The sequence below is a fragment of the Athene noctua genome, chromosome 7 (genome assembly GCF_965140245.1).
Source record: "Athene noctua chromosome 7, bAthNoc1.hap1.1, whole genome shotgun sequence".
NCBI classification, from domain to species: Eukaryota; Metazoa; Chordata; class Aves; order Strigiformes; family Strigidae; genus Athene; species Athene noctua.
The window spans coordinates 40,441,185-40,449,940 of NC_134043.1; the positions used below are offsets into that span (position 1 = coordinate 40,441,185).

The 8,756-nt window shown below is 43.9% G+C and overlaps 1 pseudogene; it reads left to right on the top strand.

The window, feature by feature from the left end:
• Positions 1–544: 544 nt before the first annotated feature.
• On the top strand, positions 545–7,531 carry LOC141962660 (uncharacterized; annotated as a pseudogene).
• Positions 7,532–8,756: the final 1,225 nt, after the last annotated feature.

Here is an 8,756-nt window from a genome sequence, read left to right on the forward strand (position 1 = left end):
GAAGGCAACCAATGCTTGAGATGATGTGCCCTCAGGGGCTGAAGGAATAGATAAATTATATGATCTTCTGGAGGCGCACTGATCCCATCCCTCAGTCCAGCAGCGAGACTGGGTGAAAAACCACTGGTTTCAACCACAGATGTTGTGGATCAGATAAGGATATTGCTGAAGGAAGCTAAGGTTAAGAAGGGAAAAGAAAAAGCTATAATTTGTGCTAGGAGCGAGCCTGGCAGCTGCGGTGGAAGAGAGAAAGAAGTCTAGTCAAGCTGATGCTGTAATAGACTCTCTGCAGATAGTCATACAGACCCTGCAGAACCAGTGGCGAGACACCAAATAATTGCTAGAAGAAGAAAGGAATCAAAATATAATATTGAAAAATGAGTTGTGAGAACACCTTTTGGTGGAGATAGATACACTGGCAGAGGCAGAAGTGAAGCTTTTGGAGAAGGGGATACGGCAAATCTATCCCCAAGGAGATTTGCAGAAGGCAAAAGAAACTATATAGAGTCTCCCCCATATGTATCCACTGATTAAAACAGAGTAGATGTACAAGGACGATAGTGATAACCGTCCTCATGTCATTACCAACGAAGTCCCGTTTACAGCAATCGAACTGGCAAAACGGAAAAAAGATTTTGCAAGGACTGCAAAAGAATCAGAGACAGAGTATGTGTGGAGAGTGTCTCTGTCACGAGGGGACAGAATTTTGTTGTCAGAGAAAGAAGCAGAAGGATATTGGGGTCCAGGTGTGTTTCTAACTACTGTCGAATGCTGAGCCCCGTGGTCATTGACTCAGAGAGTTGCATACTGGGCCGGAGGGCTGAACCCCTTAGAGAGGGGAGAGCCCCTTGCCATAACGGACACAGTGGATCAGTTAGTGGGAAGTGTGCAGAAGGCAGCCTGTCTCCAGATGATGTATGATCAGGAGCTCAAGCCCAACCAAGGCTCCCCGATGATGATGCCTGTGGACCCAGAGAGGATGACTCCCCTGATACAAGGACTCCCTGACTACCTGAAACCCACTGGCATTCAATTGCAAGGGAAGATTCAAAACACTCCTAATGGAGAAAGAACAATGGCCGCTCTGGAGGGGATAGTGACCCCTGACCATCGACTGCCAGGAGGAAAGTATGAACATAGGGAGACGTAGCCCAGGAATTGATTAACTTTAGGAGAAAATATGATGGATCGTCCCAAAGAACTGAAACCAGGGTCATACGGGCTGCAGAGCAAATTAGTGGACAACAATCATCCATGAGGAAGGGACAAGACTTGGAATCTCCTCGCGGTCAGAGTTCTGGGAGAGAGGCACCTAACTCGACAAGGCCTGTGCTTCAGAAAGGCATTCCCCAGGACCTGATGGACGGACTCCTGACCCAAAAATTAGAATGACTTGTGCAGAACTGGCGAATGTCGCTGTACAAGGTCTCCAGGACCTTGAGGAGGATGACAAGGTCAGTCACCTCCTGCCTAGCCTGGAGGACAGCTTGCAGGTGGCAAACCTCCACCCCCCACAATCTATCCCATTTCCCAGGACAACCTGTCTTGGTCGAACTCCTCACAGTGGACAAAGTGCCACTGGTGTTGGACACACCCTTTAATAAATACACCTGGAAGGCAAAAGATGTCTGTGGAAAAACTCATAAGATTCACACTAGATGGATTGTTCCCTCTTTCTAACCAGAGAAGCAAATTTGTTCTTTTGTTTCACTTTCAGGAGGAAGCAGGCGACACAGACGCACCCACAGAAGAAGTGAAGCAGACGCAGATCTTAGTGTAATTTGGTTAGGATGTGTATGCTATTTATTACAGTATTCTGTCCATTTACCTATGAGAATGAAGGGAAACCAATTCCCCCATCTTCCCGCAACCCATATGACCCCTTTGAGGATAACGATTTTGTTTTGTTATCAAGAACTGTAAGCCAAACCTTTAATCTAAATCACTGTCGGGTCTGTGGAGGATAGCCAAGCCTATCAAGCTGGCCGTGGGTCTCTGCACCCCTCACCCCAGCATAAATTGTAAGCAATTATAGCAAAACTAGTAATATACCACCTGGGATGATAGTGGAACATGGCCAATTCAATTTCCTACTATGGAAAGCAGGTGTCAATGGACACTCACACATAAATTGGTTAACAAAGTCATGTTTCTAATTGTTGTTTGGAAATAGACGATGCAGGTGAAGTAGTCCTTCAACTGACCACAGACATTAGGAAACTGGCCCATGTCCCTGTTCAAACATGGAATGGCTGGAGTGGTGATTTATGGTCTTGGTTACCCGGAGCACCATGGGTAAAGCGGCATTTATTTTATCTTATACGTGCATTTGCTGCCTTGATGGTTTTGCCCTGTATTATTCCTTGCTTTGTTCAGTTAATCCAACATGCAATTTACATCTACTGCCTCACCTGATGGTGTAAAACAGATTTGTGTTGTTCGCCAATCAAAGTCTGCCACTGTATCAATCATTTAAACCTTTATATATATATATATATATATATATATATATAATTTTGCTCTTAGGATCGTTTAAGAACCCTCCCTGATATCAGATCGGGACACCCCTCTTGCTTGCCAAGGCTCAGTGCCATCCTGGGGAGGCCTCACTCTCCCTTTCTGACCTTTTCCTTTGCTATCTGCTCATTGACTCACACTAAACACATTCAAACGCTTCCTCTGATGGAAGAAGCAAGGACACTCTGGGCAAAACCCAGCTCAGAAATGATCAAAGAGTCATCCATCCTCCCAAGGTCAAGCAAACCAAAGTTTAAATGCTCTTCTTTTGCACGCATACTGTTGCATCAGTTTATGCTGGGAAAGATGGCAGCAAAGTCTGTGTTTCTGCCAGTAGCAACTTGCAGTAAATCAAAGCAAAACAGGCACAGATACCACAGGTTACTAAACTCTTCATCTGACTTTGTTTTAGCTTGAGGCAGGTGATGTGTCTGACTCTAAAGCATCTTGAATTTCCTCGTGGGGGAAAATATCAAATCACTCTTAGTGATAACCAGTGGACATTTTCACCTCCTAAAGTTTTTTTACAGTGGTTCTTAAGAATTGTTTTTGTTGAAATGTGGTGGAAAATGGGCAAAAGAGACTTTTCCAGCCTCTCCCCTGGACTGCATGCTGTTAAGCAAAATGGGCAGGAAAGAGCCTTCAGTGTAATGTAGCCTTAAGAGCTGAGGATACTGAGGGATGAACATAAAAAGCAGAAGTCCCTCCACAGCAAGTACACACTAAGCTGGTTGACTCCGAGAGAAGAGAGGCAACAGTAAGCTGGATTCACTTTTATCTGAAGCATCATCTTCCAAGAGACCAGAAGAAGTGCAAACTATGATCCCACCTTGCAACACAACAGGGGCCTCTCTAAATTCTGGCTTTGCTCAATGATTCAGTTTAATCTGAGCAGTGAAAACCCACAGGGAAGCAAGAAAGGAGGGAGGGAGGGAGGGAGGGAGGGAGGGAGGGAGGGAGGGAGGGAGGGAGGGAGGGAGGGAGGGAGGGAGGGAGGGAGGGAGGGAGGGAGGGAGGGGTTAAGAACCAGGCTGTAATTTATCCTGCAAAACAGAACGCGGAAGGCTGGGGGAGAAGGTTCTGGCTGTATGGCACAACAGCAAAGCAGGCGTGTCAGTGTACTGCAGTGTTTGAGTTACTATCCTGATGAGAGGAAGCTTGCACCTGAAGGGAAGCTGCTGTCTGAAAAACACAACCTGTCTGGAACAGAGTCACTGAGTTCATAACATCGAGTCAGCACCTATGGATTGTTTCCAAAGCTCATTATTTCAGAGAACTGCTGTATATGTGAGTGAAACTCATTACCTGGGAGGCTTGTGATATTTTCTAGTTGCTGACAAAATGTGGGCATTGCTTGGCTACCTTAATTAATGCACGATTACAAACTGAAATGTATTATTTGTATTTAGAAAAGTATTTTGTTGCTGGAGCTGCAGCCACTGAAATCCATCTTTCAGGGAATCCATCAAAGGCCAAGCAGCCTCATCCAACATGGCAATTAAAAATATTTTTCCCTGTTGAAGCAAAGAACTTAACCTCAGTGCTCTAGCAAGAGACCAGGACCAGGTTTGAAACTGCTACAGCAATACTGCACCTTACCCAGAGTCTGCTCCATGGTTGTGGTCCTCCACACTGCAGGGCCCCATTTTACTGGTAAAATGACACCAGCTTCCCCTATGACTTTCAAACAACCTCATGAGTAACACTTTATATATGCCAATCTCTTTTCTGCAACAGCCTGTATAATCTATCACATCCTTTATATGAAGCCAGTCTAAATATTTTACTGTAGGTACCAACAGCAACACTTTAGGGTGCCCTTGGGAGTCACAGGGATATCTTGGAGGTAAAGCTGAATTTGTGCGTGGATTATCCAGAACTGTCCTATTGTGGCCCGTATCCTTGCACTCCTGAGCAGTAACCACTGGTGAGTGGTGAGGATGAAAACATTTCAGATATCAAGCTGGTTTTTTGGTGGTTTTTTTTTTTTTTTTTCATCTTTTTGCTATGAACAGACCCAACATATGCCCCCAGCCACAGAGCCCCAAGGAAGCTGTAACAGGACAGATGAGCAGAAAATGGAAAAGAGATAGGAAGAGGTGATGAATTTGCCCAAGGGCACTCACCAACCTGGCAGCAAAGTTGAGTAGAGCAGAAGTGTCATCAGCCAGAGGGCTGAGTTAGCATCACTAAAGGTGAGATGTATTGGTCCTAATTTGGTTATCTGAACCCATGTTGAGCTAGGCTATCTGTACAGGCAATGGAGAGAATCAGGCAGCTCAGAAAGCAATTAATCTCCTCTTAGTACAGGTACTTTAGGTAGGCCAGATGGTTCACTTGATGCTTCTGGGTAGAATAAAGCTGAAATTTCCTCCCAACACCTTAAATCAGCAGTGTAATCAAAGCTGAATCAAATCGAAATCTTGACCTTCTGGAATAAACAAGGAATGCGGTTTGAAAAATGTGCCTTGCTTTGAAAACAACATTTTAACTTTTTGGAAAGGTCACATAGCTGCACCTGCAACTCTGCCAGAGGGAGGTGAGCAGGTTGGCAAAACCAGCCTTGTGATTTGGGTTTGTGTCACAGTTTTAATTCTGAGTTAGTGAAGTGCTAAGGCTTGGACAACTGGCCCAAGCCAGAGTTGACCTATAGATGTATCCTGTACATTTTATAACTGAAAACCATTGTGCCAGTAGGTATTGTACCAAGTTATAACAACCCACTTATGCTGATGTAAAAAGTGCTAAAGCATTGAAGTACTGCAGCCTGAACAACAGGCCCCAAGCTGAAGCTGCTAACTTAGTGTGTAGTCATTAATAAAGTATGTAAACTCACTAGTGAGAGGCGCAGCTTAGACAAAATATAGTCGGTAGTGAGGAGAGAATGTTTCCAACTTTCCTTTCTCAGCCTTGTTCAAGGCTGAGAACCCAGGTATTTGGCCTTGTTAGAAACTCCCTTGTTTTCCCCCCCGAGCCCTGGCCAGGCTTTGAGTGGAATCCAACAGGAGAATGAAACCAGAAATTTTCCGCTCAAAACAAAGGTGCCAGCTCTTCTGGCCTGTCGATCCCTGGTATATAAGGCTGGGCCCGTTTGCAGCGACTTTGGCAGCCTCACCTACGGGTGGACGCACCGTGTAGGATTTCCCACTTGCCGGGACAGGCTCTGCAAACCCTCGCTGTGACCGGGGCTCCCCAGCGACTGCGGATCTGGATGATGATAATATATGCAAGCGGTGATGTATTTTTCTTCATCCCCATGATTTAATGCATTACCCTGTCTTTTGCTGTTTGCTGCTTTAAGACCACTATCCTGCTTTTTCTTACTGCATGTTTTCTGTATTACACTGTTATCACTAGTAAAATACGCCTGCTCTTTTCGCTTTGGTATCTGAGTTTAATTGGTATCCTTAATCAGCAAAACAGTTAGGAATTTTTCAGTGAATGGTTTGAGAAATAGCTTCAAAAGAGCACAAGTAATTGGCAGGACTGGAGAAACAGGAAAGGCTTTTTTATTTTTTTTCTGATGTCTTCTCCAAATTTTTTGATTTGAACATTTTTCACTGGAAATAGAAATTTTACTTTGTGCTCAAGCGTTTGAATAAAAAAAGAAAGGTTTTTCTAATTTTCCTGCTGAATGCAGTACACTACATTAAATGATTTTACTTTTGCTGATGTTCTGTATTTGTGCGGAATAGCACAAATAGAGCAATAGAGCAAATAGTGCAGCAATAGAGCACTGTCTCGGACAATGATGATAACAACAACCATGCATCAACAATAATCACAAAAACAGGTCAAAGATTTATTTTCCCTTCAGCTATCCTATAATTATTCCGTTCAGTTTGCCAGAAGTATCTCCTTTTCCTTGAGAAATTTCAACTTCTCATGAAAGCATTAGGAGTTTTTAGTTTGGAGTTTTGTTTGTGCTGGATTTTTAAATTTTTTTTTTTAAACCTGTCAGGATTTAGGAGAAAACTAAAATAAAAAAGATCAAAGTTCTTTGTTCAATGACAATGTCCAACTGCAAATCACAAATAGCCCATGGAAGTGAGGTCTAGTGATTAAAGAAGAGGAATCGAAGTCAGGGTAATCATGTTAAGCTAGTGTGTGTCTTTGAATCCTATAGTGTTTAAAAAGGCATGGAGGCTAATTGTTACAGATTGCCATTGATTTGTTGTTGATTTAAGTGGATGATTTTGGATCTTATGATGAGAAATAATCATAATTAAATAATTGAATACAATTTTATAAGAATATTAGTTTTATAAAACTCAGAGAATCATTGTATATTAAGTAACTATGGAACACTGTGCAAACCATGCAACCAGCTATGCTGCTATGAGCTCATCTGTAAAGTCTCAGACCAAGACCATCTGGGCCACATAGTTCAATAATTATTAATCTTGAAATAATACTTTATTGTTTTGCATGTCAAAAGGTAGAAGCTTAGGTAAGATTAATAGAAATTAGAGAAAATGAACTGTAACAACCTGCCTATGTCTGCCAAGTTATGGAGAAACTCGGTAAAAGGTAATTCTGACAGGGGAAGATGGCGACCACCAACCCATGTACCCCCAACTCTTATTACAGCCCAGACTCGTTTCAGGACCTCAGTGCGCATGACCGAGAAGAGGCTGGATATTAAAATGATTTACAGGAATTAACATGGTTATGTATGAGCACTTGATTAATATGTATTATTGTATTCTGTATAATGAGCATGTTATATGAATTAGGTGTGTGTTGGTGGTGAGACGGCTGCCCTGCACACCTGGCTGTTAATAAAGGAGGGTCTGTTACCTACATCCCATCGGTGTCGATAAGTTCTTTTATCCCATTTTGGTGACAAAAGGGTGTACAAGAGACACAGCTCTCTTTATGCTGGTCTCAACTTCTCACCAAGAATCAGGTAACAGCAAGAACACTGTAATAAACAATCTCTTTTCCAGTCTTGTCTTACAAAAGCTTCTGTCGGTCAGACGTGATTTTCTCCCTGTTCTGCTGAAGGCGATAGCTTGACTAGGGACAGAAACAAGGCTGTGCAGAGCAGGTGTGTTTTAAATGTGAGCACAGCCCATCTATGAACCCAAGAAGCAGCCACAGAAGGTAATGTTGGTAATAGCAAAGTTTAAAACACATTTACCTGTCCTGAAGCTCCTTCTTCTCCAGGTCCCCCTTGACTTGTAAGTGCATCACTTCCCAAGTCTTCTGGCTTGTTTCCTGGGGCGCTTGCTGCTGTGCCTGCTGCCGTGCTTGCTGACAGGTCTACCCAGACTGATGGGTTCCCAGAGCTGCACGCCGGAGTTCAGGCAGGAGTAGTTTACAAGTGCAGATCCAGAAAGCCTCATCTGCTCTGCCTTCAGCTTGGACAAATCTCTGCAGAAGGATCAAGAAAGAGATCATACTCACACCATCTTTAATCAGCTGACTCTCTTTTGAAGCATATTAATCATGCAGCAGTAAAAGCTGGGAGGAAAGACGACATCTTTGCTGGGGACAAATCATTCATCTGACACTTTGGGATCGGGACACATCTGGATAGTTGAGCAATGGGTCTATTTGATAGTTTGAGGAGCAAGGCAATTTTCTCCTCAGAGATAAGAAGAAATGTATGGAACAGCCAAAAGGCTTCAAGTATTAACTAGCAGGTCAGGGCATACCCTGCACATTAAGGGAAGCTTACAGTCAAGTAGGACAAATGGCTGACAGTAACTCACAGTTTGAATGCATGACAGGAGAAACCTTCTGGGGGTGAGTCCCCCAGATTCAGCTCTAGTGGGACTGAAAGGTGAAACCCCCCGTGCTCAGCAGTGCCCTGGCTGCTCCCTGACAGAACAGGGAACTCCCACACACCAAGAAAAAACTCCAAACCTCTGCAACTCACTGCAGCAACCAACCCTCACCCACAGCCCAAGAGCTGCCCCAGCCTCTCCTGCTCCCTGTGGAGGTCGACCTAGGGGACAGACCCAAGGAAAGTGGGTATAAATCAAGGGGGAGCCCGGGAGAGAGCAGTGAAGCAAAAAAGATGGACGCAGGTGGCTGCCTCCTGGAACCCTCGCCGGCGGGATCAGCGCAGGAACCCAGACCGGTGATCTGTATTTCCCCATTCCCTCTATCTCCCTCTTTTCCTTTTCCATTAAGAAATGCAAGGCATATTGTATCGCTTGCCACAACTTGCTATATACTTAGCCAACTATCATGCGTTCAATTAGTACATTGTGGGTAGTTAATAAATGCTT